The following is a 26,388-nucleotide window of genomic DNA, read 5'->3' as shown; positions in this document are numbered from 1 at the left end:
TGCCTACTTGACTTTTATGTGGTTCCCTCAGCTGCTTGCCTTTCAGAAACTCAGTCTAATGAAATAAGTCCATCTTGTCCTTTCATTTAGGCACGCAAAAAGAGTTGGAAAGGTTCATAGAGTGCTATAAAATGCAAGTACTCCCACACGCTCCAGCTTCTGACTAAGCAGCACGACCGTTTCAAATGACCAGATTTCAGAGGCATACAAGAAAGCCTACAAGGAAAACAAAAACCACATAACCCAAACCCCTCACCATACCCAAAATCTGACTTTGCCCATGAAGACATTAGCATGAAAAAATTTCAAGCCCCATTCCCAGAGCCAGACTCTTGCTGGGCTCCTCTTCCAGGGCAGCTCAGCTCAGCCGCCAGAGAGCCACCTCCTCGCTCCCACTCTGCACAGTGCTCTGTCACCTTCCTCAGCTTGTTCAGGAAAACATTCACTTAATTTCAAGCTATATATATTGCAACAAGGTGCAGTTGTTTCAAGTAAGCAGCTCTGATTTGATGCACTCTTATTTCACAAACAGGTGCTACTATCTTGCCAGAAATTAAAGACAAGCTCAGTAAAAGAACATACTCTTTATAAGCTAAAGACAGCCAACTTCCCTGCCACCCAACAGACTTAGAGTTCTAAATAAAACTGACAATTGCTCTAGCACAGACTTACTCCTAAAGAGAGTTCAGTAGTGAAAGCATAAAAGCTAGTTTAAACTTTTGGGTTTGGTTTTTTTGGAGGGGGGCGGGGTGTGTGTGTGTGTGTGTATTTTTTTCCAGATCACTAAAAATTCCAGCATTTGAGGAACAGAGATTCAAGGGAAAGGATATCTCCTGTAATTTCCACCCATCATATTCTGAATCACTTCTTTTTTACAGGTTCCTACTGTATTAAAGGAGGATTGTGTTTCTGTATTTTCATGCGCAGTAAAAATTTGACTTGCTTAAGGACCAAGCAGACCCTACATTTCATTCAAAGCAAGCAACATACTTAATATCTTTGTGATTAAAAAGGCATCTCGAAATGGTTATAAAAATATGTAATTTCCTAAAAAGGACCTAGTTTACAAGCATTCACTATCACTGTCAGAAGAAAGTTCATTAAAATATATTTTGTCCATGCCAAAACCAACTCTTCTAGGGGAAAAAAACCTGGCTGGGGGTGGGGTGGGTGAGTGGAAGAAAAGACTTTTGGAGAGTTAATACAGAAAATATAAAGAAAGGTAAAAAGTTTTCATCTGGATGTGAGAGAAATCCAGATGATGACGGGGACTGTCAGTGCTTAAACATGATAGACTATATGTTATTGTAGTTCTGTTTTAACGTGCATCATCTATTTACACTTTTACCCTCAGCTACTGAAACACTCTAAAGTTCTGCTTGAATCTGCATATAATTTAACCATGAACTTACATAAGCAATGTATTACAAGATACATTTAGTTCTAAAGTACAAGAGAAGATAAAAAAATCTAGATTATATATTATTCTCCATTAAGGAACATCTTTAAATAAGGTTTTGAGATTTCTCTACCACCACAGCCAGTTGCTACCTCTTCCCACCTGGACAGCTTGAAAAGTAAATTTGATCAAATAAGGGAGAAAGAAATAGAATCTGACAAGCAAAATCAATCTCAAAGTAAATATTGTTTTAATTGTAATGTTTGTACTAGTTCCAACTTCTAAATCATTTCCACGCTATTCCATTTTAAAGAAACAATCTGAAATGTCACTGTCATTTCTCTATAACCATAGGAATGAACAGACCCCAGGCTTCTAGCAGGGATGTTTTGGTAAAAGCACTGTTGTGAAAAGAAAGGAATAATAAAATCATTTGACACCTTTTTTTCAAACTGTAGGCCAAAATACTTCTGAGATACAAAATCCCTTCAGAGAGCAGAAGACAACAAAAGAGTAAGCATAAGCACGAACTGTAGGATCACACACATTCTTGCAGTTTTCTTCCCAATGCTTTTTTTCACCTTATCCATCCTTTTCTCACTACTTTGGTTGACCATTATTATCCAGCAAAGAGCCACCTAACTGGTGTATGTTTCAATGACAGCTGATGCGCATGGTTTAAATGCAGCTTCTCCCTCTGCACTGGCACACAGACTTCTCCTGGCTGGCATTTATTTTCAGGAGACTTGCAAGAACAAATTCAAAATTGCTTGGGAGGGCTTAAGAGAGGAAGAAGCAGAAGTCGGGCAGACACTTACACTGTAAACACCGTGATCAACCCTAGCATTTACAGTGGAAGGAGAGATGAAAACATGAATATTGTATTACGATTCCTGAATACTGTTTCTTGCAAATTTATGCTATGGTACAATCAGACGCTACTCTCAGTTCATTTTGGTCTGATCCAATTTACACAAAAGCTGCATGCAACATCCTGACAAATTCAGCAGCATAGCCTTGTCTCTGCAGATGAATATACATGCTCATAACACCTTATACTTCAGCCTTTTTTAAGTTAGACTTGCAAAATAAATGGCACTGATGCAATAAAAATATTTCTACAACTGTAGATTTGATCGTTAAAAAAGTCCTGAAACCTTTGTCTATCTTCTTTACTTCTCTGATATTCACCATTAGTGCCTGAGAACAAATGTGTTAGGTTCCTATATTGCTTTGGTTGCTCAGATCAAGCATTTGATCAGCAGATTTTGAACTGGAACATTGCTCACTTCCCCAGCATACCATTTTCCAAAAATTTAGAGAGACAGATAATTTATACTATACAAAGTGACATTTTTCTGGATATCGTCAATCCCAAGCCACAATGACTGCAGAAAATTATGGCAGGTAATACTTGCAGATGAAAAAAAAAAAAAAAGACATCACAATAGGTTTAGACATTGAGGGAGGGATCTTTGAAAGAAATGCTCTATGAGCCCATTAACTTTTAAAATTACTTGAGCTCTAAGCTACTTACATGTTTAGAAAAAATCTTTAGCATGAGCTATCTGATTTATGGGCTCTTACCCAGAGCTTCCAAATTATGATGAGCAGTCAGATGTCTAAACACAATGATATGCACTTCAATTACATCCACAAAACTGCAGACAAAGTAATAAGAATCTTACTGACACATCCTGAAAACTGTGGCCTATTGTAGCGGCAAATAAGTATAGATTAAATACGTATAGGTCAAGAGCCTTTTTTCAATCTTTTCTGATTCTATCCATTAAATAGATTATATAGCTAGAATGAGTCGTATATTTTTCTGCAGATGTGGAGAGCATTGGATATTTTACATGTACTCAGTTTGGATTTACAATAGTTACTTAAATGCTTCATAACATCAAGGAAACAGCAGTGTGCTTTTATCCATTATTTGTATTGATTTAGTTGTTCCTTGATTTCCAGCAAAGGTTTAAAATCAGATATTTAATGGTCTCTTGTTTTCACAAAAACCCACAATTTAGAAGAATATTTATTCATCATAGTTTTGAAAAATTATGTGGGAGAGAAGAGGGGAATGGGGGGTGTAGAGTAAAAACTGAGCTCACTTATACACTCCCACAGTAGCTCTAAAGAAAATTCAAACTATTTTCTCTATGGACTTCTAAGATCTCAAATACATGCAATGGGGGGGGGGGGGAGAAACAGAACATTTTATATATAGATGACGAGAAAAATCTGGCACCAGTAGAAGGTTTTTAATTGCCTTTATTCACTTTTCATTATATTCAATGTCATTACTTCAAGCGATTTTATAGAGGACAAGATACTTTTAGTCATAAACAAAATTTCGCTGCATTGGTGTAAACACCTTCCACTTTACTAAACAGTCTTCATGTAAAACAGAACCCCTAGCAACTGCAAATATGGTGTCAATTTGATAATTACCATATGTATTAGTGCACTAAAACAGTGTAATTATTACATAGGATAGTGACTTCATATGTGCAAACCTGCCAGTCAGTCAAAAATCTATTGTCATATTTCACCCACTATCAAAGCTGACAAAAGATCATACAATACACAGATCTCTTTAGATGCCAGGCAAATACTCATATATGTTTAAAACATTTGAGTTTTTTCCTTCTCTCTGGAAGAAAATTTGCCACTGTATAATTAAAGATAAAAACAGAGATTGAGAGCAACAGGCCAGATGTTGATCACTTGTGCCAGTGCAATGCAGGAATGCCACTCCAAACCAACAGTATGGGTAAAGCTTTTGCAAGTTCAGGTAGATGCCCCTAAAATCACATAGCTATGTCCATTACAAGTTCCAAAGGAGACAGGCGCAGTAACAAACCTGACACTGTAACCTGCCTTTGAGAGGAAATTCAGTGACACAGAAAAGCACATTTGACAAGTACATAGTGAGTTCTGCTAAGAAATGCATAGCTTTGTGTGTGTGCGTGCGTGTGGTGTCTGAGTTTCTTTCTTTTGTGGTTTGGTGTTTGGTTTTTTTGTTTTGTTTTGTATTTCTAGAAAGATAAATAGAGGGAGGATGTGCATATACTGATGTAATTTCTCCCTTTCTAATATAAATTTTTATGCAGCTACATTCCCTCAGTACTGAACAAGGCGTTTGTTGCTTCAGCGTGCCCTGAGCAGTACATACAGCTCTGCTCTAAGGAAGTAGGACTCCAGTTGCTTCTCAGTTATCCTAATGTCACTTTACCCTACCCTCACTGTAAAGAGGCCTTTAAGAAAGTTGAAATTACATTTACAATCTCTTCCAGAGATTTATAAAATAATTTTCATATACATAGGTATGAGAGCTGGTTTGTTCACTGGTGAAACTCATGTCAGAGCCAGCTGACGTCACCTAGAACAAGACTGTAGGCTGCTACTAGTAAATGTTAAAACAGTGTGAAAACCTCCTTTCTTAATGTATTTCTGCAGTTATAGAATGAGATGCAATCTGTACGTTACTCCTTATGCAATATAGGGCATTCCATGGACAGAGAAAGAATGAGGCTTGTCTAGAAATAAAGTTATAAAAATTAGGATTGGTGAATGCTACATGTTAGAAAAGTTTGTCTCCTAGGCTAAATATGTAGTATAATGGGGAAAGATTTTCATTTTTTGCATGCATAAGTTCTAAGTGCAGTATTTATCATTTACTAAATCACACTCATTTTTCTGCGTTTTGCCAGCAGTTGCATCAATTGTCATTTAACTGCTCTAAATAATGTGTTCTCTTCCCTGCTGTATTAAACTATTTCTATCAAGGCTAATGATTTTCTGATTTCCACATGCCAGTGAGCTTGGCAGTAACAAATGATACCTCTCTTTTGCATGTTGCAAGTAGCTTAAATTATATTTTACATACCCATTTAAAGGATCATTAGTTAAGTTAATATCCTTGCTATTCAGGAGGATCAAGCATCTTAGTAAAGGATAGTCTCACTATATAGCCTCTGCTAGTTCTGAGTACATTTTGAATAGCCTTGGCTTCTTAAACTCACACTCACTACATATGGATAGGCTGCAGAAACACTAAATATCTATTATGTCCTCAGTTATAGTGGCTTATTATCACTTTGATGTGTTATCCCTCAACTAGGGAACTACATATTTCAAAACAACCCATCAAAACTCTTGGTTTATTTATTTTAAAATATTTTCTAAAAATACTCATACAAAGCAAACAAAAAGTTGTGTGAGATTAGGACATTACAGAATTTCTGAAGACAAACTGCAATCATAAAGGGACACATTTATAGGCAAAGGTTCCCAAAATCAAAATCATGCCCCACGTTTATTGGTGCATTCCCCTAAACTGTGTGTCATGATTGACTTTAATTTGAGGATATGCATTATACTAAGCAGTAGTGCAGATTTGACAAAATAAGCATTCTAAAATTGGGGTCTATTTATTTCCAATGAAGCAGTTTCACAGGACATGCAGTTAGCTCTTGTCTGAAATAAAGAGCTTCCAATGCACTTAGTGACAATGGAATCTAAGGAATGTATTTTGTACGCTTACACAAAGCAAATACAGCAAAACAAATTTACTCAAGTAATCTAAAGTGAAAATAATTTAATTCTGGTTCAGAAAAAAAGTTTTATTTAGCATTAAAACCTCCTTTAATACCCCTTTATAGATGTAACTCATGCAAACACTTTAAAAGGAAAAAAATGACAAAGACTTCCAAAGTTGATAAAAATATTTTTTCTTTAAATTTTTAAAATTCAACTTCTCGATTTTCATAACAGCTTAAAATCTAAATTGTTTTCCTCAGTAAATACACTATTTGTTTCCCTTTCCTGCCATCAGCTGCACCCCCCATCCTTTTGATCCTAGGGAAAAAGAAGGCAAAGGCTGACAGGGGCCAAGGTAATGTACAGGCAGAAACGGTATAAGCAAATGTTCTCTAAAAAGTCAAATGTGGTGAGCAATTCCCTTCCCCAGCATCAACAGACAAGCAAAAAGTTCTGCTACTGCAGAGCTCACTCTATAATTCCCACAAGGCGCTTTTCCTGTTTCAGGGTCTGACTATCACGTTTGTATTTGTCAACCACCTTCCATCTCAATATATACACAAATCCTATACAATATTTTAACTTAAAAAAAAAAACAAAACAAAACAAAACCCCTAAAGAATCACAAACTTTGAGAACTGACAGAGCTAAAAGAAGAGACCAAGTTGCTATGCAAGCCATTACAGCTCAGCTGAAAAAGGACTTGATGCTGCAGCTTCTGATGTCCACTGTTTTTTAATCTGATTTTGACTCTTCGTAACTTTGTCAAAAATAAAACATTTGTGCTGAAATTCTCAGCACTGGTAGGTGGTTCATGCTAGCAGCCTTTGCTTTTTCTTATTTCTACAACTTCCACAGTATGTCAAATAAGTAGGCAGGTTTATGTAGTCCATTCTCTGCCAAGTACTACAGCACCATTTCCAGAAATATGTTTCCAGTGATTAATCCAGTCTAATATGTAGTCCTGTAAGTGTCAGATTTTGCATTGTTCATAGACAATATAAACTGTAATAAACACTATTCAACAAAACTGCCCAAAACAGAAGAAATATTTGCTCAGATTTCTTATTTTATGCTTTCAACACAGAATTTGAAACTCATACCGAAGCAATCCTTTCTAAAGAGATCACTCCCTGTCTTTTCACTTCCAGGTCAGGGGAGTAAATTACAAGTCCTGAGGACTACTGTAAGCTGCCACCCCACAGGCTGCACCCTTCCTTCAGCCCTGCTTTCTGGTCCTGCAGCTCAGCAGACGCCCAGATAAAATAAATCCCACAGAAGCTTTCCTAGGCCCTCGTCGCAGGAACACAAGGAAGCACAGACAAAGCTCGTCTGCCGATGCATCTGCTGCCTGTGGCAAGCGGGCACCTCTCCTCCCCTCTGAGCCCCCCCCAGGAGGTGGCTGCGCTCCCCCATCAGCTTCGTCCCCCAGCTGTGCTGCTGCTGGCAGAGAGACCATTCCCCCCTCTGCCACAGCCTGCTGCTGGCCCAGGGGCAGGACCCCAACAACAGACACAGGGACAGATCCCCTCTCACCCTGCTCTTTGTAACAGAACAGCATACACAACAGATACAAACTGCCCTCCCCTGCAGTTGCCAAGAAATGCAGTGGCTGGCGAACCGTTGTCAATTTTGCCATTTATCAGGTTTTGACAACTCCACCGAAGCGGTGCTGCCTGGTACGCTTGCGCCTATTTCCATCTTATTTCAGTTTATTGTAAAAATACAAGCCTTTTTCGCAAGTACCCTACTATGTAATTTTAATCTATCTTTGGCTTTACAAGTTATAAAACACCTAATTAAACTTAAACCTCAAAATTCCGGTGGACTGAAACAAGGACCGATACAATTCAAACTCCTCTTCTTAGTAAACATACGACCAGGAATGTCAGCTGAAGCTCCCTCCCATTCATCAGGCTGATTTTCTTGGTGAGTGCACAAAATAGCTAAAGCAGTCTCTTAAATATTTACCCACAAGTGATCTTAATCTATTATGGCTCACACATCTGAGTAACTGCCATTTGACAATTGTTGATTTATTACAAGAAGTGGTATCCTGGCTGTACTCTCTATGCAAGATTTGACAGTTAGCATCTCTGACATACTTCTTGCTGACAACATATCTCCCTTGCTTCGCATGCACCTTGTTTCTTACAGCAAGCGCTTAACCTATGTAACTGCGTAGAAACTTGTAATTGGACCTGGGCAACATATAGCCCCTAAATATCAAGTAAAGGGTGTTAACCAACATGTTTAATCTCTGAAAGACTTGCTCAGTAACAGAGTATAGAGCCTCTCCGTTTGCCTGTGAAATGAATTTCGGAAGGCCATTCCCAAATACTCATATTGGACAGTGTCACACAAGGAATTTATTGTCATTTTTGCAGATCCTGTCCAGATGAACGGAAAGCTCTACCGGCTTAGAGACTCCAAAATGTCTCCTCTCTGAGACCTTACTGGAATACGCGCCGAGGCAAACCGAGGGGCGGCGTAAGGCAGTTTGCATTGCTCCCTGTGCTCTGCCTTCCCACAGACAAATAACTATTCTCCAGACCTGTTTGCTCACACCTTTTGTGGGTGATTTTAGAGCTGATGAAAATTTAGACTACCAACAGATACTATACTCCTTTGTTTTAGTACTAATAGGAAGCAAAATATTTCCCTTCATATAATACAGGGCTTTCTGAACACGTTCAGGTCAGTTTGGGGTGCTCCTGACGAGACCCTCACAGCCCAGCAGTGCGCTGGTTGCCAGCTTACACAGGACAAGGCTCTTCACTAGCCAGCACACCATGAGTAGTAGAAAAAAACCTACATGTATATAACTCTGCTCAAAGAAACACCAGAATTAATTCAAAATGGCTTTAACTAGGATGTCTTACAGCTTCCATTTCTGGCCCAAATGATGCTTTACACTTTCCAGCACAGACTTGAGAGCAATAAAACACAGCACTTGCAAACCACATTGCTGCCGTTACTGTACTGCAGTATTTTTTCCACGGATCCATTATATTGCTCACATTTTCAAATATTCAGGAAAAGTAACAAATTAATTTCTGTTTCTCTAAAATATACTGTTTGACTCTTCTTTAAAGTAACTGGTTATGAATCCACATTACTCTGGGCAGCTCTGAAGTATTTCTGAATTCAAAATGCAAATTAAACCTGGAGATTTCTTTCCAGTTTATTCACAAAAAGATACAGCTTGTCTACAAGGAAGTCAAATAAGCATACCTGTCTTTCAGCATTACTCTTTATGTCTTGAATTAAATGTTTGAAATTAGGAAAACATTAGTTCCCTCACGTATAAACCACATGCTTTTATTTTCTGACAAGTAGCCACAGAAAAAGGACAAGCCTTGTTAAATCATGATGTTGTAATCATAGTATGTGTTCCCACTACAGATTTCTTAGCACATAGAATCTATAGCTTTTAAAAAAAAGACACTACTATACACAAGATATATCATACTTAGTCACCAGGGAACAACCGTATATTTGTATGACACACAGGCTTGCTTTTTTAAGTTAATTGAGATAAACTAAAGAAAGTATTTATATGTATTGTTAGTCCCTTCATTCTTTATACATCTTGTTTGTACCTAAATTAGTTATTTCAGTTTTTCCGCTACTCCCGCTACTGGTATAGTATTGGTAATAGCCGTGTAAACAAAACTGCCATTTTAACTATTCCATACAAACTCCCATGGGGATAAATAAGGCAGTGGTTAAAACACTTGTAACAATTTATGCCTCTAAGTCCTTGAAAGGCATAGAAATGTAAACACCACCTCACTGTCAGGATTTCCCTCTTTCCTACCCCTGATTTGGAGGTTTACCAAGATAGTTTCTGCTGGACCTGTCTGCTCCTGCCTATGACACCCTGACACAAATACGGGCGTCAAAACCTTTGATAGTTCAGGGTTGTGTTTAACAGGATTCAGACAATCCTCTGCTGGAAAACCAGTGCACATTGCTGCATTTTTGTGCAGGGTTCTAGATCCCCCCGCACCCTACTTACCTTACAGGAATAAAGCAAAGTGACTGATGTGATGCATGATGCAAGGCTTGCTGCCTTTTAAATTGCTAATTCCCCTGTTCAGTAGGGTCCTGCTATTTCTATTCTAGCAAGTTTACCTGTGCTTCAGTCTACTGTACAGCAAATTCTCAAAATTTTTGCTTTTCCTTACAGCTTCAAAAACTTGGGCAGATTAATTCCCTGGAGTCCTATCACTGAAGAGTCCCTTTGCCTTCATCTATTTAATTAGGTCACAACATAATAATTCTTTTGCTACTTGTTATAATCAAGGGCAAATCAGGTATCTGGCAAGATACGTTGGTCAGAGACAGTTGTCACTGATTATTTTGAATGCAAATGAGTACAAAATATGTGTTATGAACACAATGCACTTGAAAAACCATTAGCATTTCCTAAAATGTTCTTAGGTGGCATACAACATTTACCTCCAAATGGAGGAAATAGAATGAAGAATGATTTTTCTTTTTCTTTTGGTCTCAGACATTAACAAAGCTAGTGTACAGAAACTGTAATAACGAGGTATCATAACCTGGGGGAATCTATTAAATTTCAATTAAGAGTATAAACTTCAGGCTATAAAACTGAAGGGGACAAACATCCCTTCAGATCAGAATGAAAGGCATCTTTAAAAATCAGGTCCTAAAGGACTAGATAGATTAAATCCCTGCATAAACTTAAAAATCCCAATTCACAACCAGAAGAAAATAGAGCTAGTCTAATTTATTCATGGTGTAGTTTATTGTATTCAACAGAATACAACATTATTTTGCTGTGTTGAGTTATAACCCCCTACTCATAGAGGCAGCTTTTGATTTCATTTCCATTGCCTTGGGCGAACATGGCTGAGGACCCACAAGGCTGTGTCAGATGCTGGTTGATTCATTTGAGACTGGAAGACAATAGAAACTGCTCAGATTGACTACAAGAAAAAGAAATCTGAATTGGGACATTAGGCAAATTGCAAACCAGTTCTGTAATCTTAATTTTAAAGATTAGTTTAACATGAGAAACACAAGGATTTAAATTCAAAATTTTCACATAAGCTTACCACAGTCCGTTACAATTTACCTTTTGGATTACATTCTCTAAATTTTATGGAGATTAGAAGCTATATGAAGCCTATAAAACTGGAACTTAAAAAGACATGTTCTAGACATTAATTTATCATTTATTCATTCAAGAAGCTCAATTTCTTTGGTGCCCAGTGTGTGTTTTCCAAGTAGCAGAAGGACTTCATTTAACACGCTGTCTTCATACAGTCTTTTTAGTAAGCTATTGCTGATTTAAGCCTTCAAAGTCAAGATAATGCAATTACGGAATCAGAACAGGAACAAGAGCAGCAGCATAGCTTTCTGTCACTAAATGGCCATGTATATAAAATACAAGTGACAACAATCATTGAGTACATCTGTAGCGCACAACTAAGTTGAGTGTAAAGGTGTGTGAGCTACTGTGAGTAGCTTAGAGCAGTATTACAGCCTTGGCAGCAAGCACTCCATCTGGCAAATGTACTGTACAAACAATATAAACACGCCTTAATCTTTAAATATTGATAGTAAAGGAAGGGGTCTTTTTCCTACTTCTGTCCTGTTCCTGCACCTTAACCTCCAGCTCTCATTGTATCATCAGTCGTGTAAGAAATTAGTGCTTACAAGAAGTCTCTCAAGGGGGGCATTGGGAAAGGACGATAAATTGGACAGCTTGGCATAGAGACATCCTGCCTTTGAAGTGTAGTTGCCCATGAGATGAAGCTCATTCTCATGTATTTTTAACAGCAGGTTTGGTACCACCACACAACACATATGCAAACAGAAGAAACTAAAACTGGAATTAAACAGGAAATGAAACATAAATACTATCAATAAATAAAGACTAGAGTACCGACAAAGCACAATGATCATTTTCTTGAATTCCATTAAATTGTAGATTTCTGCTTTAAGGACTTTGTTTAACTTGACAGACAACCCATACCCTGCTATGAAAGGTGAACAACTGAGACACGAGATAAAGCGTACATTGTCTTTTATGATAGTTTACTACTTATGGGTCCAATATTTGGGGACAAATTTAAAATAAAAACTTGCATTTTATAACTAAAATAAATACACATATAGTAAACATAAAAGTGTCTTATAAGTAAAAAGCTGCTGACACCATTATCCATATTTGTCTTACAGATGAAAAATAACATGAATATTGTTAGGGATAACACCTGCCATGCAGCAACTCAAAATAATACTACTCACTGGAGATTCATAAATGTGTCACATGCTGTGTTCCCCTGTGACACTTGCAGGGTAGAATGCGTAGGATGACATTAAAACATTAAGGGAGTCAATGAAATTGCTCTACACACACAAAAGTTCAGTTATTTCAGCTTTCCTACTGATACGGCCTAATGTACTTAGGCTGTTTGTCTCAGCTATGGTTGAGGGTAGTTCAGACCCCGAGCACCGGGAACCCTCGCATTCCTCGGTGACTGTGTCCCAGCGAGGCTGCCAACAGTGCTAGCTGGGGAGAGCTTTGCAGCCTTGGTCCAGGCAAAATCAGAGACCGCTGATTCTTGCTAAGCCATTCTCACTCGCTAATGATTGATCCGGGACAGTTTCAACCTCTTGGCCTATAACACTAGCTTCTGTACGACACTGTCAGTCCCCTGAAGCACCTAGGCTTATAGGAAGTACTGTGTGAACTGCGGTGTCTGCATCACATTTTAAGAACTAGATTGATTGTTAGGTCAGAAACCCTGCTGCAGACTAACGCCTATTACGTACGCTTAACTAAAGAGTCTTCCTTTGCTGAGAACATATCTGTACTGATAAGGTAGTTTAAGATACTTTTTTTTTAGGGTTTGTGGAGGGTTTTTTGAACTTCAGATGCCTGAATTCTTTTAAACTCTACAGATGTTTCAATGCTTTGTACTATCAGCAGTCTCCTCCTTTTTTATTTTATAGTGATTGCCAATTTACAACCACCTCTGTTCTCACCTTTGCTCTACAATCAAGATACCACTATTCTGTTTTTTTCTGCTGGCTAATTTGACCGCATTAATGTAGGTGATTATGTTTACATTTATTATTTCCCCTACTGCTCTTTTACTTCACTGCCATAGAAACAGCGCTTGGACATTTCCATGGGAAAAAAAATGTGCAGGTGAATTGATCTAAATAATTTCCTGAATTTTTTTTTCACTGTTTTTTACACATTCCCAATATTTTTACATGTGTAACACAACATATAGATGACATAAATTAAACCAATGCCTAAATAACATACATTACTTTGTTACATCATATTTTAACACAAATATTAAAAATTGCCTTCTAGATGCATTACAAGTAATTCTTAAGCTTCTTTTACGCCCTGCTGGTGTCTGAATAACCTATGGTTTTAAACACAGCACTGTACCTGTGGCCTGAAAACTTCCGAATTCAAGTGCCAAGTCCTGCCTTTTCCCATGCTGCCAGGGGAGGGAAAACCACAGCTCCAGATGCTTGAACGAGCAGTACAAATACTGCACCCCTCTGGTCCTAGCTCAGGAGCTACAGCTTAAGGGCCAGAACTAAACAGTCAAATAGGCTAATTTTGAAAAAAATTACTTTCCTGGAGCTGTAACCCCACAACCCATATGGGAAACTATTTCTAGCTACGGCTGACTTTGAACACGTGCAAATGCACCTCCTTCCTGCCAGCTGAGAAACAATGATACAGCCCATGGTTTTCAGCTCCATGTGCCAATTATCCTGACACCACTATCCAATGACAGGACAAAAAATAAGAACTGTAGACACAAAAAATAGGCCAAAAGTGGAATTTGAATGGTGTTCTGTGATTCATCGCCTTTATCTTGCAAATGGCTTCATGGAACCTTTTTAATCATTACAGTTATACTTTTCCATTTTAACTCTCCTAAAACATGCTGTAGGGGGATGATTTTTGTATTTGTGTTGATGTAAAAGCTCCTCCACTTCATTATTAAAAAACCTGGGAATCTATAAATCAATGACAGAATGTCCTATATGTGGTGTCATTTTAAAATAATCATACAATTATATATTAATATTAGAAGAAAAGAAAATACAAGTCATAATTGAAACAGACAACAGTAAGATTAGCAATTGAATTTAGCTTCTCGAAGAGCTTATTCCATACTTTCAGATTAGTGAGGAATCACTGCTTCCATACACACAAACTTTCCTCTTACTAGGGAATTTTCCAATGTGCCAGAAAAAAACCACCTGTTTAATGATGGCCTTATTTTCAAAATTTGGGTGGTCTTTAATTCCTCCTATTGCTTATTCTGTATAATTAGGGAATGGAGGGGCATGAGGCGAAGACTTATTCTGAAGTGGTATGGCTGCAGGCATTTTCTGTAAGGCCACAGAGTAAAAATATGGTAACATAAGTAGATAGGATGCAAAAGTAATTAAAATGCTGTAAGGATGACTCTCTGAAATATACCAACATACCTTTGTGTTGGAGAGTGACTAATCAGGACTTGGAAGGTCTGCATGTGGAAATGAGAAACAGCAAAGATCCCCAAGATGACCAGTACTAAGCAGTAGCTTATTTATGCCGTGTTCTCTGGTATAATGCATTAACTAAGTTGAAACACCTTGAGAATGTTGATAGCGGCAACTGGACCTGAGTAAGAGTTGATAATGTTGTGTCATGTAAAATGGATCTAGCAGCTAAGACCTCTGTTAGCTTAGGGAGTCGCTGGACTCTCATTCATTTCACAGCTGAGACATGTCTGTAGATAGCATTGGCAAGAAGTTTCTGACGAAATCTTTATTCTGAATATATGAATATATCTACAGACACTATGGACAGAAATGAGAATATTAAGTGCCCAAGTGATGGCCATAACTACAGAAGAACTATATTATTAAAAAAAAGTGCATTTATATCTTGGACTTGCACTGTAGTACTTAAAAGGAACTTCAGTACAGAAATGCTGCTTTCAATATATCTAATATAGATGGTAGCTCTGTTATGCAGAAGCTACCAGCACAGTTAATAGATATTCAGATTCTCCTGTCTATCAAATGGCTACTCCTTGAGTCATACTTCCTTCTTTCAAATGGGACTATCACACATCTGAAAAAACATGAACTCCATAGCTAAGTGCTAAGTAGAACTAAAAATACAAAAGATAATTGGGGGTAAACTAATTCCAAAGTTCAGTTCTTGCATGGTCAAAGGCGGAGTGTTGGATTAAATCTGACAAATTTTAGTTTTAATTCCTTTTCTCTCAAACCCCCTTATTATTCTACCAATATTGATAGAGACAGCATCTTGAATGACATGCTTGTCAGAGAGATTAGGTAGTGTCTGTGAACCTTTCTCCTGAAGGGTAAATGTCACCATGAGCTATTATTTGCATAATAGATGAGGAAATGAGAAATTAGAGCTTCTTCAATAGTTTTTGAAAACTGATTTTTTTTGCTGCCATTCACATCTTGATTTAAATGTTTAGACATGCAGCATAAATGGTCAGAAGCATTAATCATTATTCAATTAACACCTGTTCTTGTATTCAACCATATTTATTGTCAATTAGAAATGCTGTAGCAGTAGTAAGCAAGAGTGTTGTCAATTACAATGTTTGTACATTTTACAATATAGTGCAGCTGAAGATTTTATTTTTCATTAACATGTAGATGCATAAAAGTTGAAAAGGGGGATTTCTCATTTCACTTATTCCTCCTAACATTTGTTGACAAGGAAAAATCTTGAAGGAATCACACTGCAAAGAAATACTGGAAAACCAAACACAGCCTTGAGTTATGACTGTCTGAAAAAAACTATGAAAAAGAAAAATCTGTTCAACATAGTGTATGGAGGAAGAAGTTTCAAACAACATTTACATGGCAAGGTTGTCACCCCAAACCTGACTAAAACAGAAGACAACATGTAAATGTGTGTAAAATTGGTAGATGAAGGCTCTGGTACATATGCAGGAACACTGAATCATCTCTAAACCACAGCTTGGGCAAATTATAGCTATGGATTAGAAATTGTTCTGTTCTAAGAGGTGTTCTAATAAGCGTGAGCTGGTGCAGAGAACAGGAAAAAGGAACTGTAGCACGCTAAGACTTTGGCCCTCTTTTTGTACTTCCTTCCTGGACAATTCTGATGATGAAATCAGATTTTAGCTCTGTTGGTTGCACATGAAGGCAATCTGCCTGTTCATTTTCCATTATAATCTCCATTTTGCCATATAATTCTATTTTCTACAATTACCGCATGTTTGATTGTCATTCCACAGAAAATGTACAATACTGACACATGCTGATTAAGCAAATGTGATTTCCTACCTACAACAGTTATATCACATTCTTCAGAGTTATTGCCAACACCAAGACTTATTGAACCACAAGATCCTGTGATCACTGCTATCCATCTATCTGCTCAATATCCATGAGGCAGTTAAGGTCACAGCAATCTACCAGTGAATGACAGAGAAGGAAATGTATACAAAATAGTAGTCATAAAAATGGGATGGACTATGAGCTACTCATGAGCAACACAACAGGCATGCGCAGGGAAACAACAGCTGCACACATGCAGCAGAGTAATGTATTTAAAAAAAACCACAAAAACCCAACAAAACCTGAAGCACAAAGCTGGAAGGAAGCCAACGTTACTAGTAGAGACTGAGACTGGAAGACGGGCCTGAAGTGAGGGAGAGCAGCAATCTCTATAGCATCACCTCACTGGGATGCAGTAAGAAACATTCTTTTCAAGTGAGTTAATTACTAACAGCTAGGGACCAAAGTTTTTGAGCTACCGTTTTTGTGGACCCCAGTAGTCAGGGGGAAGAACGCAACATGATGTAAAAGTCACCCAGTGAGACAAAAGTAAAAACTTGCTTTGAACGTTCTGGCTCAAACAGCCACCACTGAGGGAAACCAGCCCATTCCGTGAGAGTTTGTCTCAGTTTGACACCATCGTCAAGTAGCTGCCATTTGGTGTGTGCTGAGCAGCTCCTCAGTACTGCCAGACAGTAAGAACAGAAGATAAGATTTGTGTTTCTCCATTTCAGAATGGCTTTTAAAATGTTTTACTGTAGAGGAGGGAAAATTACTTTCATGCTACCTTTCCACAGTCTAGTCCTGAATGCTCCAAGTGTAACAGAATCCCTACGGGAACTGCCTTTCCCCCTTCCTACCCCAGCATGAGCAGAACCTTCCACCCTCCTCTCCCATGTAACCGCACAATTATATTTGTAACACAAGAAACATGTAAATGTTTTGTAAAAGGGTAGGACTGCAGCTGTAGGAAAAAGGAGAAGTCAGCTTCTCTTCTGCTTGCTCACATGAAACAAATATGGCAAGTGATTCCAGCCCATGGAAAAACGGTTGCTGATTAAGTGTGTTTCCTAGATCTGAGTGGTGAATGTCTGTCCACACCTACAACAGCCACAGGCAATGACGGTTCTCATATAATTACACAAAGTTCCCCTATTTTGTAATAATCAAGTGAGACACAAGGCAAGTAGCGCCACGAGCAAAACAACAAAATAAATACTGCCATTTTGCCCATAAGCAATGGCTTGGTTTGCTTGAGTGCATGCTGCACAAACATATTTGAACAGACCTTCACCATTTGATTATTTTAAATTTTTCTGTGTAACATTTTAAACAATTCCTTGGGCCATGCTCAGACAAACTGTGAGAAAGTCCAGACCCCACAGGAACGTAAGATGATCTTGCCTATAGAAATAGCCAATTAAGAGGCTTGGGTCATTTTTCTTTTTTAATTGAAGACAAAAATTTCAGCATGACACAGAAGACACTATCATTTTGGGTTTCTTGTGTGAATGTGGTAAGAGCTATATCAACGATAAAGGGGCAGGAGGCCTTTACTCTTATCATTGGAAACAAAAAAATAAAACCAACAAATAAATAAATTACAAGGTCCAGCAACCTGCAAGGCCTGTGACATAAATACTAATTAGAGTTGTTAATTGTGATCCAAGTGCATACAACAGGATGGAGGCACCATAACAAATCCCAAAACATACAAGTGTAATATGCACTGAGGTTTTCATAATGGTAGGAAAGCTTGAACTTTTTATTCTCTCTTACCTAAAACAGAATAAAACCTGAGGTGAGAAACTTATGATCTCAGACATACGGATCTTCTTACTAATGCTCATTCTCCAGAATTTGCTCCTGCTTAGCAATTTGCTATGGACCAAACTGTGAGATGTTTATTCACATTTTGAAGTCATACAGACATTTCCAATAAATGGAAATCCAAATAATTGCAAACTAAGTGAATAACAGTCCACCAAAATGAATGCTCTATTTTTCTCATCCAGACCAACACTTAGAAAATAATTTATATCCTTTCGTAAAAGTAATTTGATTATTAAATTTTGTAATTAACAGTTCAAGTTGGTGAAATTCCCATCAGACTTGTGACATTGCTATGTTCCTGGTAAATGCTGAATGTCCCCATGCTGTCAATCTTTACTTTTCACTGAATAGAAATTACTCTGAAAGAACAAACTCCAGCTTCTAGTTGTTTATTAATTATTATTTCTTAAATTTAATGGGAACTACAATATTCACTAGACTTAAAGGTCCTTTGCAGACATTTAAAAGAACCTAAGTTCTCAGAGGGACACCATAATCTTCAAATTTACTTCTTAGGAGAATCAATGGGCAACAAGGCAGGCAGGGACATTTTGAAAGGCCACGAGGCCAGCTGCAGCTAATAGCATCTGGTACTATCTAACCAGTTCTTACAAAGCTGTAGAGATAGAGACCATACACCCTGTACAGGAAATCTATTCTAGTATCTCTAAGCATCCAGATGTCTTTTCCCACTTTTTCAGTTCAGTATTTCTTTCCATGTTTTACCATAGTCACAGAGAACAGATTATTGCCTTTCCTTTCACATCAGCCCGTTATGCATCTGAAGTCTCCACTCAGTGTAAACCAAAATAAAAAAAAGTCCAATTTTTTCAGTGTCTCATTTTCAGTTGTTTCCTAACATTTCTGTTCCCTGACCTCTTGCTCTAGTCCATGTCCTTGTTTTAAAATGTGGTGCCTGAAATTAGGCATAGTATTCTTCCTCAGGCTTTACTAGCAACAAGATTGCAAAGACTGCCTCATGGTTGTTTTTTTCCTTAACAGATAGTTTCCTGTTAATACATACACAAACTTCTTTCAGAAAAAATTGACACTAAGGCATCTTCATCTGCTAACCTCATTATTGGTCCCATATCCTTTACTACAGACCTGTTCCTTAGCCTGTTACTCTGCGACATTCATTTGTGAGGCTGATTCACCATGCTTGGGTGTAGAACACGGTATTTCAAATTATGAAATTTGAATAATTTGGGGGTTGTTTCCAAGCATCTCAAGATCATTCTGAATTCTAATCATGTCCCCAAGTATACATCTGCTGTCACACGTAAATGCAATATAGTCACTCTTAATTCTATTGTCTGTGTCTAATGGAAATGTTCAGTTGTGCCACCTATCTCTTTGGAACTGTGCCTGATAAATTTTTCTAATCTGACAGTGAACCACTGAAAATTACTCTGAGAATTGTTTTGTCAAACACTTTGTCAATCATGATGATGTTTTTTTTCTCCAAAGTTGGGGAAGATTTCAAAGTATAATTGGAATTGTTTAAGAATTAAACTACATGTGATGAATGTAGTGAATGTAGGATGCACATAAAAAGCATTTTAGCAATTATTAACTTTAGGAATATGTAATAGCAATATACATCTGATACAGAAAAGAGATTAACTCAATAAAAAACTTAATGGAAAGCTGCATAGGTTGCAGAGCTTTCCTCAAGCAGAGCTTAAATTTCTTTTCTTTTTTCCTCTTACCTCAATCAGTTCTTCCCTCATGTCTCTGTTCATGTTTTCTCACTGAGTACCTGATTTAGTAGAAGTTCAGAATGAGTACTTCTAGAATTCTTCTATTCAACATTCTTCTCTACTGCAGCTATCAGCAAGAGTGTATTCACATTCTCACCGTTCAATAGGTGCTTTCCTCCATCTGCACAGCAGTTGTCATTCATTACACCTTTATTCTGCTAACTCGCAAGCTTCAGGTGTCATTGGCTTTTTTTGTTTGCTTTGGTTTTAAGAACCGATCATGATAAATATAATATATATAATTACGTAAATATAAAATATTCAGGAAAAAAATGGGGATATATCCTTAGAGAAGAAGAGAATATTATTTGATTTGAACCATTTCTTGTCTTATTAGCATGTTTCTGAAATACTGAATACCTGCTACAGGCATTTCAATTCCAACAGCCTCTTAATACTGAACAATCTGGCCTCCTCATTCTCTGTTATCTTTATTTACTTGATATGACCTAAGGCTAGGCACTAAAAATTAGGTACTGATACTGGATTTTTCACAGCCTTTCTTATTACTTTCTTTCTTACACTCCTCATTAATACATGGATAACTTGAGATTAGAAGTAGCGTTCTGTTAAGCTCACTAGTTAGTTTAAGGATACTATTAGCAGTCCACTGATAGATACAGTAGGAACTTTTGCCAAAAGATGCATTTCTTATTCCATTTCCTTCCTGAAGTAGTAAGGACTGACAGTGGAGAGAATTCACTTCACTTATAAAATTGATTAGTTTGGAAACAATCACTTGTGTAATTAAGATAGGTCAGGCCAAGTTTCTTTATAAATAATTCATCAGGAAACTACTCTATAAAAAGCTAGAGAAATGTCACTCCAGGTGCACTCTTTTTCAACTATTTCTGTATAAATCAATTAAGGTGTTTTATTTTGACACCCAGTGTCAGTATTTACAAAACTTGGATAGACAAGTCCATCCCTGCAGCATGCATTTGCAAATAACTTTACTCATTAATGTTTAATTAAGACAGAGGAAAACTGTCCTTGATATTTTGCTGCAATTAGTGCTCTCTATACCCCACTGACTTTCCATGATGAATTACTTTTCAAATGCAAAGTGAAGTGATTAAATAAAGCTGAAGATTCTCTAGCCATTGCACATTGCCCATCCTATGCTTTTAAGTAGATACAAAATGTATTGCTCAGCTGCAGCTGATAACTATTTGGTAAAACTGTTGTAAAACACTATGCTAACCATCTAAATGGGGGGGAGGAAGATATAATTTAATTCTTACATTTTTCCCAAACATAAACTCTTGACAGTGGTTTCAATGTCCTGAAAGTCTTTCTGATTTGGAAAAAATAAATGCCCAAATTCAGATCATATCCTGAAGTGTTCAGCTAATTTTTTATTTTTTTAACCAATAGAGCATACATTCTCCAACTCCTGTTCTAAACTCTTTCACATTTGTGTAACAGTAAACTAAAGGACAATGTTCACATTTACTGGTATAACTACCATAGAAATGCCTCAACTGTTTGAAAAACTACATTTTAGTTCCATTAGACATTTTGTTTTCAGAAATATTTTTCAGACTGGAATAGGATAAAATGCAAATAAAATATTCCAGCAATGAGATCTGCAATATTTTCCTCTAGATGCACTGCAACACAGTCTTTTGAAAATGAAGGTTCCTTCCAAGCACCCTGGCTGCCAGTCTCTGGAGTTGCCCCCAACCCAGGGACCTTGGAGCCCAGACAGCTGCTCGCAAGAATTGCCAGGGTGCCCACTCTGCAGTTAGCAACAGTCTGGTTCTTTTTACTGTTTCCACGCAGGGAGCAGTGCTGGTCCTGACAGACCACAGCTAACTTCAGCCTGCAGTTGTTAAAGCACCCAGCATCACCAGCACCATTGCAGGAGTCCCTGCCAAGCCTCTGATGTCTGCATCTCGCCTGGCTAAAGAGCTGAGAGACTGGAGTATCGGGTCTTCAACTCCACAGCTTCCAGCTTAACCGGATACTGAAGACCTAAGCAGAAGAGCTAGCTAATAACCAGACAAGATTGTGGCTAAAACCTTTTCCTTTTCCACAGAATGTTCATAGAAATTAAACCACCTTCACAAAACATTTCAATTTTGATGAAAAAAAAAAAATTCTCACTGGATTTCTTTTTTTTTTTCCTGGCTCTAACTAAAAAAAATTGTTTCTCTCATGACATTTTAGCTTTTCCAGTTCCAGTCCTAGGCAGAGCTTGGAAATATGGAGAAAAATCACACACAAAACTGGGGACAGAGGAAACTGGAGGGACCTCTACCTAAGGCCCACCAAAAAGAAAAGAATGACAGAAATAAAGGAATACACAGAAAACATACAGGGGATTATTTCAGAAACTGGACAATGTGTGCTTTGACCACGCATGGGCCTCAAAGTTCTTCCAGCAGAATGAACACCTAAAACAAGGTCTGAACTTGGAAGAAGGTTTCCACATAAGAGGATGGATTGCTCCATATGAGAGGTCCTGATGTGTGCCAAGGACAAGTATTGGGGATTAGTTATTCCTGGGGCAACCTTAATGGCTACAGAGGAGAATGTATCTACTGTGTTGAATACAGTGTGATATAGGCACACATAAACAATATGTTGTTGGAAAAAGCTTAGCTGTGTCAGCAAGCTGCTTAGTCTAGGCTATTTTACCATTTATTATTTTATGGCCAGACTATATTGGGAATAAAGTACAGCGATAGTGATGATTTCCTGTTCTGCCAATTTAAAAAGGTGATATAGAAATCATAGAGGATAAGAATAGTTCTTCACTCATGGGTCACCCTTTATTTATTAAGACTATCAAACAAGCTCTTTCTGATCTATGCCAGAAACAAACAAACAAAAAGAACTCAAACCAAAGACCACCAGAATGCCCATTTGCTGAATTCACAGTATCTCTATGACAGGTTGCCACTATCATACAAAAATTGAAACATCTTTATTGTCTATAGCAGTGTTGAAATACAAGTTTTCCTCTTGCAATAAGATAGAAAGGTTGCACTGTTTAGGGTTGGGAACTATGGATTTAAAGCAGCCTGATTTAAGCCGCTGAATAAATGCTTTCATCTAGGATTTATTTGTGTGGTGAGAGCTTGCCTTGGGCAGGGAAGGTCAAAAGCAGACCTTTGATCTGTTTGGACTATAGCTCTATCCTGTCATAAGCTTAATTTGATGTAGGGACCATCTTAGGCTTAGGGCTCCTTTACCACGCTGCCCTAATAGGAATAAGCCAAATTCCTACACAGGCAGCCCACATACAGCCAGCCTCCTACATTTGCCTCTCCTAACAAAGCATGCAGAATAAGTATCCACAGCTGAACCAGTTATAGTAGAACAGATCAAACTGATAGGAATTAAAAAATAAGCAAAAAATTTAAAAAAGAAGCAAACAGTTGTTGGAGAAGTACTAGAAACTCTGAGTTAAATGGATAGATAACCAGAGTTCTGAATGGTGTTCTTGTCCAGTAAAGTAAGAATTTATAAGGAACATCTGATCCTATTTTGCGCTCAGGTAGGATGCTTTTCCTCAAGTGCCCTCCTCAACCAAAAGTATATCACTAAAACGAAATACGACTGAAGGCCTCTACACTGAAAAGAACATACAATGCATTGCAGGACTCAGGACACAGCTCTTACATAAGACACCAATATGTGTTTATGCTTTCTTAGGTGTATTTGTTTTTATTTTCTGAGTGCACATTACAGCATACAGAAATTGACATCCAGCACTTATTTGCAGGCAAGAGGGATCCCAAATGAATAAAAACCCTCATGTTTGTCTTTGCTCCCAAAGTAGCAATATGATTTAATATCCTAGTGAGTCAGTAAACCGGTTCCTTACTCATTGAGAACTAGAAATTTCACCTAATGTCACAAGGCTCTCTGTATTGATATACCCCATACCTTATGAGGTTCACAAAACTAAAAATCTCTATCTGTCAATTTACTTATTTCAGCAGTCTATAGTAGTCAGCACATTTTGGTATGAATCTATGAAGCAGAGTGATTACAAGAAAACTATGAAACATTTATCTTAATTTTTGTACAACTGCGTAAGTGTACTTATAAAGTCATTCTGCAGTAGAAACATTCCTAAATCTGCTGTGCCAAGTGCGAGAACAGTATAAATAGCTATGTGCTCTATCTACAATATGCACATATGACTTTGCTACTGTTCCTGCTATCAGTAAAGGGGATCCGCATCTCCCCTGCCCTATCAGGTGGCAGCTCAGCAACCTAACCACCATGGCTTTTTGGCTGCCTGATCTTCAGGCCCTTTTACTATCTTCCTCTGTGATCAGTCTTAAAAGCAGGAAGCCCTAAACTTTGCTAGTGTGGGACTTTTAAATTCCACATATAAATAAGAACTGTCTGTTCTTGTGCCTACTTCCTGTCTCTGCTTATTACCAATGAAAAGGCTGGTAAACATGGTAGTAGTAAACTTTTTTAGTGAGATGCAAATTAAAAAATAGTAATTCTTCCATCTTCCAAATATTGAGCCATACAGAAATAACTTTCCAAAAGTGTCATTTCTCTGAAGAAATTAATACCTTTATGTAGTCTGTTTTCGTTTTGCTGCCACCCCACCCATCTCTTTCTGTTGATCTGCTTTTCATGGTGAAAGACCTCCCTTCTCATGGAAGGGCAATGCTCATTCTTATTAATTGCTGTTAATGATTCTCACCCCAGTGTACTCCAATACACGAAGGACACATACTGTCTTGATCCTCACTCTCTCCAATTCTTAAACTAAGTCATTGGATCATTCAGGGGAGAAAAATAAAACTGTGTCTGTGCTGACAAGTTGTTGGCTATAGTTTGAGCCCCAACATAACTTGCAAAAGCTGAGATATAATAAATCCCTAGGGATACATGTGTGTGTGTGGAAATTTGACAGACCCTTAACTGCAGCAGCCCTACTGGATGCCACTTATAATAACAATTCAAAGACCTTGAGCTATCAAACAGGTTTACTGATGGAGAACTCTTATCAAAGTTCCTGCTGTTAGTTCTGACAGATTCACCACACATGGCTGCACATGGTTACACTCGCATTCACTTGAGCATACAAGAAATGTCTATTCCTAAGCCTCTAGGACTTCGCAATAGTAATGTTTTAATTGCAAAGATGCTGAAGAGTGACTAATACCTAATGGTGAAAGTTTTCTCATGGTATGGAGCCTTTTCTCCGATTTGAAAAGCAAGCTGAAATCCTACTGTATATTTAAACAGTCTCTCCAACAACCCTGTATAGGGTAAGGGGCTTGGCAGCACAGAAATACTTTTCCCCTTTGATGTAGGTCTTTGCACTTCTGGGATTTGATTTCACTTGTACGTACAGTCGGATGGATGGTGAACTACTAATGAATCATATCAACCAGCACTTCAAGGGAGAGCTTGCCACTGCTTGAAGCAGATGCAACTGCAGTTATGCTGGCAAACTGTCTGGGAGAATCTAAGTCAAAGTACTTTCTCCAAAACCATAATTATTAAGCAAAAGAGTAGCCAATTCAGTGCTACATCAGCAGAAAATTCTGCCATCCTTATTTGGTAGGATGTTTCATTCACTTTGAGGAACTGTGAAGAAAAAAATCATATATAATACTGAAATTTAGCTCGTGAGTATTAACAGAATTGTGCACTGAAGTAACATGTCAGAGAAAAGTATAGGCACTAGACAACCGATGTAGTCAGTGGAGATATACTACTTCAGAGAACAATCCAGAGCATCCTGAAGCAGATCTCTGCTTTTAACTGCCTCTTGAAAAAGCATCTCTCCACTAGCTACATTGTGATTGGGATTTTTTTTTTCATGATTTATGAAAATAATAATTAAAAGCAAAAAAATTTAATTAATTCAGTGCTGAGAGGGTGACTTACAGTCTCTTAAAAATACAAGCCTTGAGAGCTGTCCACACAGCTATTAAGAGGTCTCTCTTCCCATACCTCATGGGATGACTTTCCCTAAAACAATGAGATATGAAACAAGAATACACATGTATACATCACTTGGAAAGCGTAGATGTAACTGCAGTAAGCCAAAAAAAAAAAAAAAGCGGGGGGAGGGGGGAGCAAAAGCTGAGAATTCACCTGCTTGGAATCAGGAACTAAGTAACGTTTTCTGAGGCCTCCTACAAACGATTCAGTAATCAAAGCATTGGCTAATGGAGCATGAATTTCTTTCTGGTTTTGACTAGAAATCCACTCAGACAAGGTTTTGGGGAGCTTTCCACCTCCTCATTACATACTAGAACAAACATATATACAGTTTCTTTCTAACTCCATGAAACCTTAAGGTTTTATGTAAACTGAATATCTACAGCACAAGACAATGGGCACTGGGTGGGGATACCATGAATCTAGGTTAACATCCTATTTTCAGCTCAGGCACTGATACATGATCAGTTCAGGCACTCAGAGAGCTCAACTCAGGAACTTAGGCTCTCCAATGTGATCCAGGTGATTAAATCAAAATTTTAATATTAACCACTGGGTTAGCTG

This window comes from Harpia harpyja, chromosome 20 (assembly GCF_026419915.1).
Source record: "Harpia harpyja isolate bHarHar1 chromosome 20, bHarHar1 primary haplotype, whole genome shotgun sequence".
In the NCBI taxonomy this organism is placed as follows: domain Eukaryota; kingdom Metazoa; phylum Chordata; class Aves; order Accipitriformes; family Accipitridae; genus Harpia; species Harpia harpyja.
The sequence above is the reverse complement of the archived record's forward strand: the minus strand, read 5'-3'. Positions refer to the sequence as shown.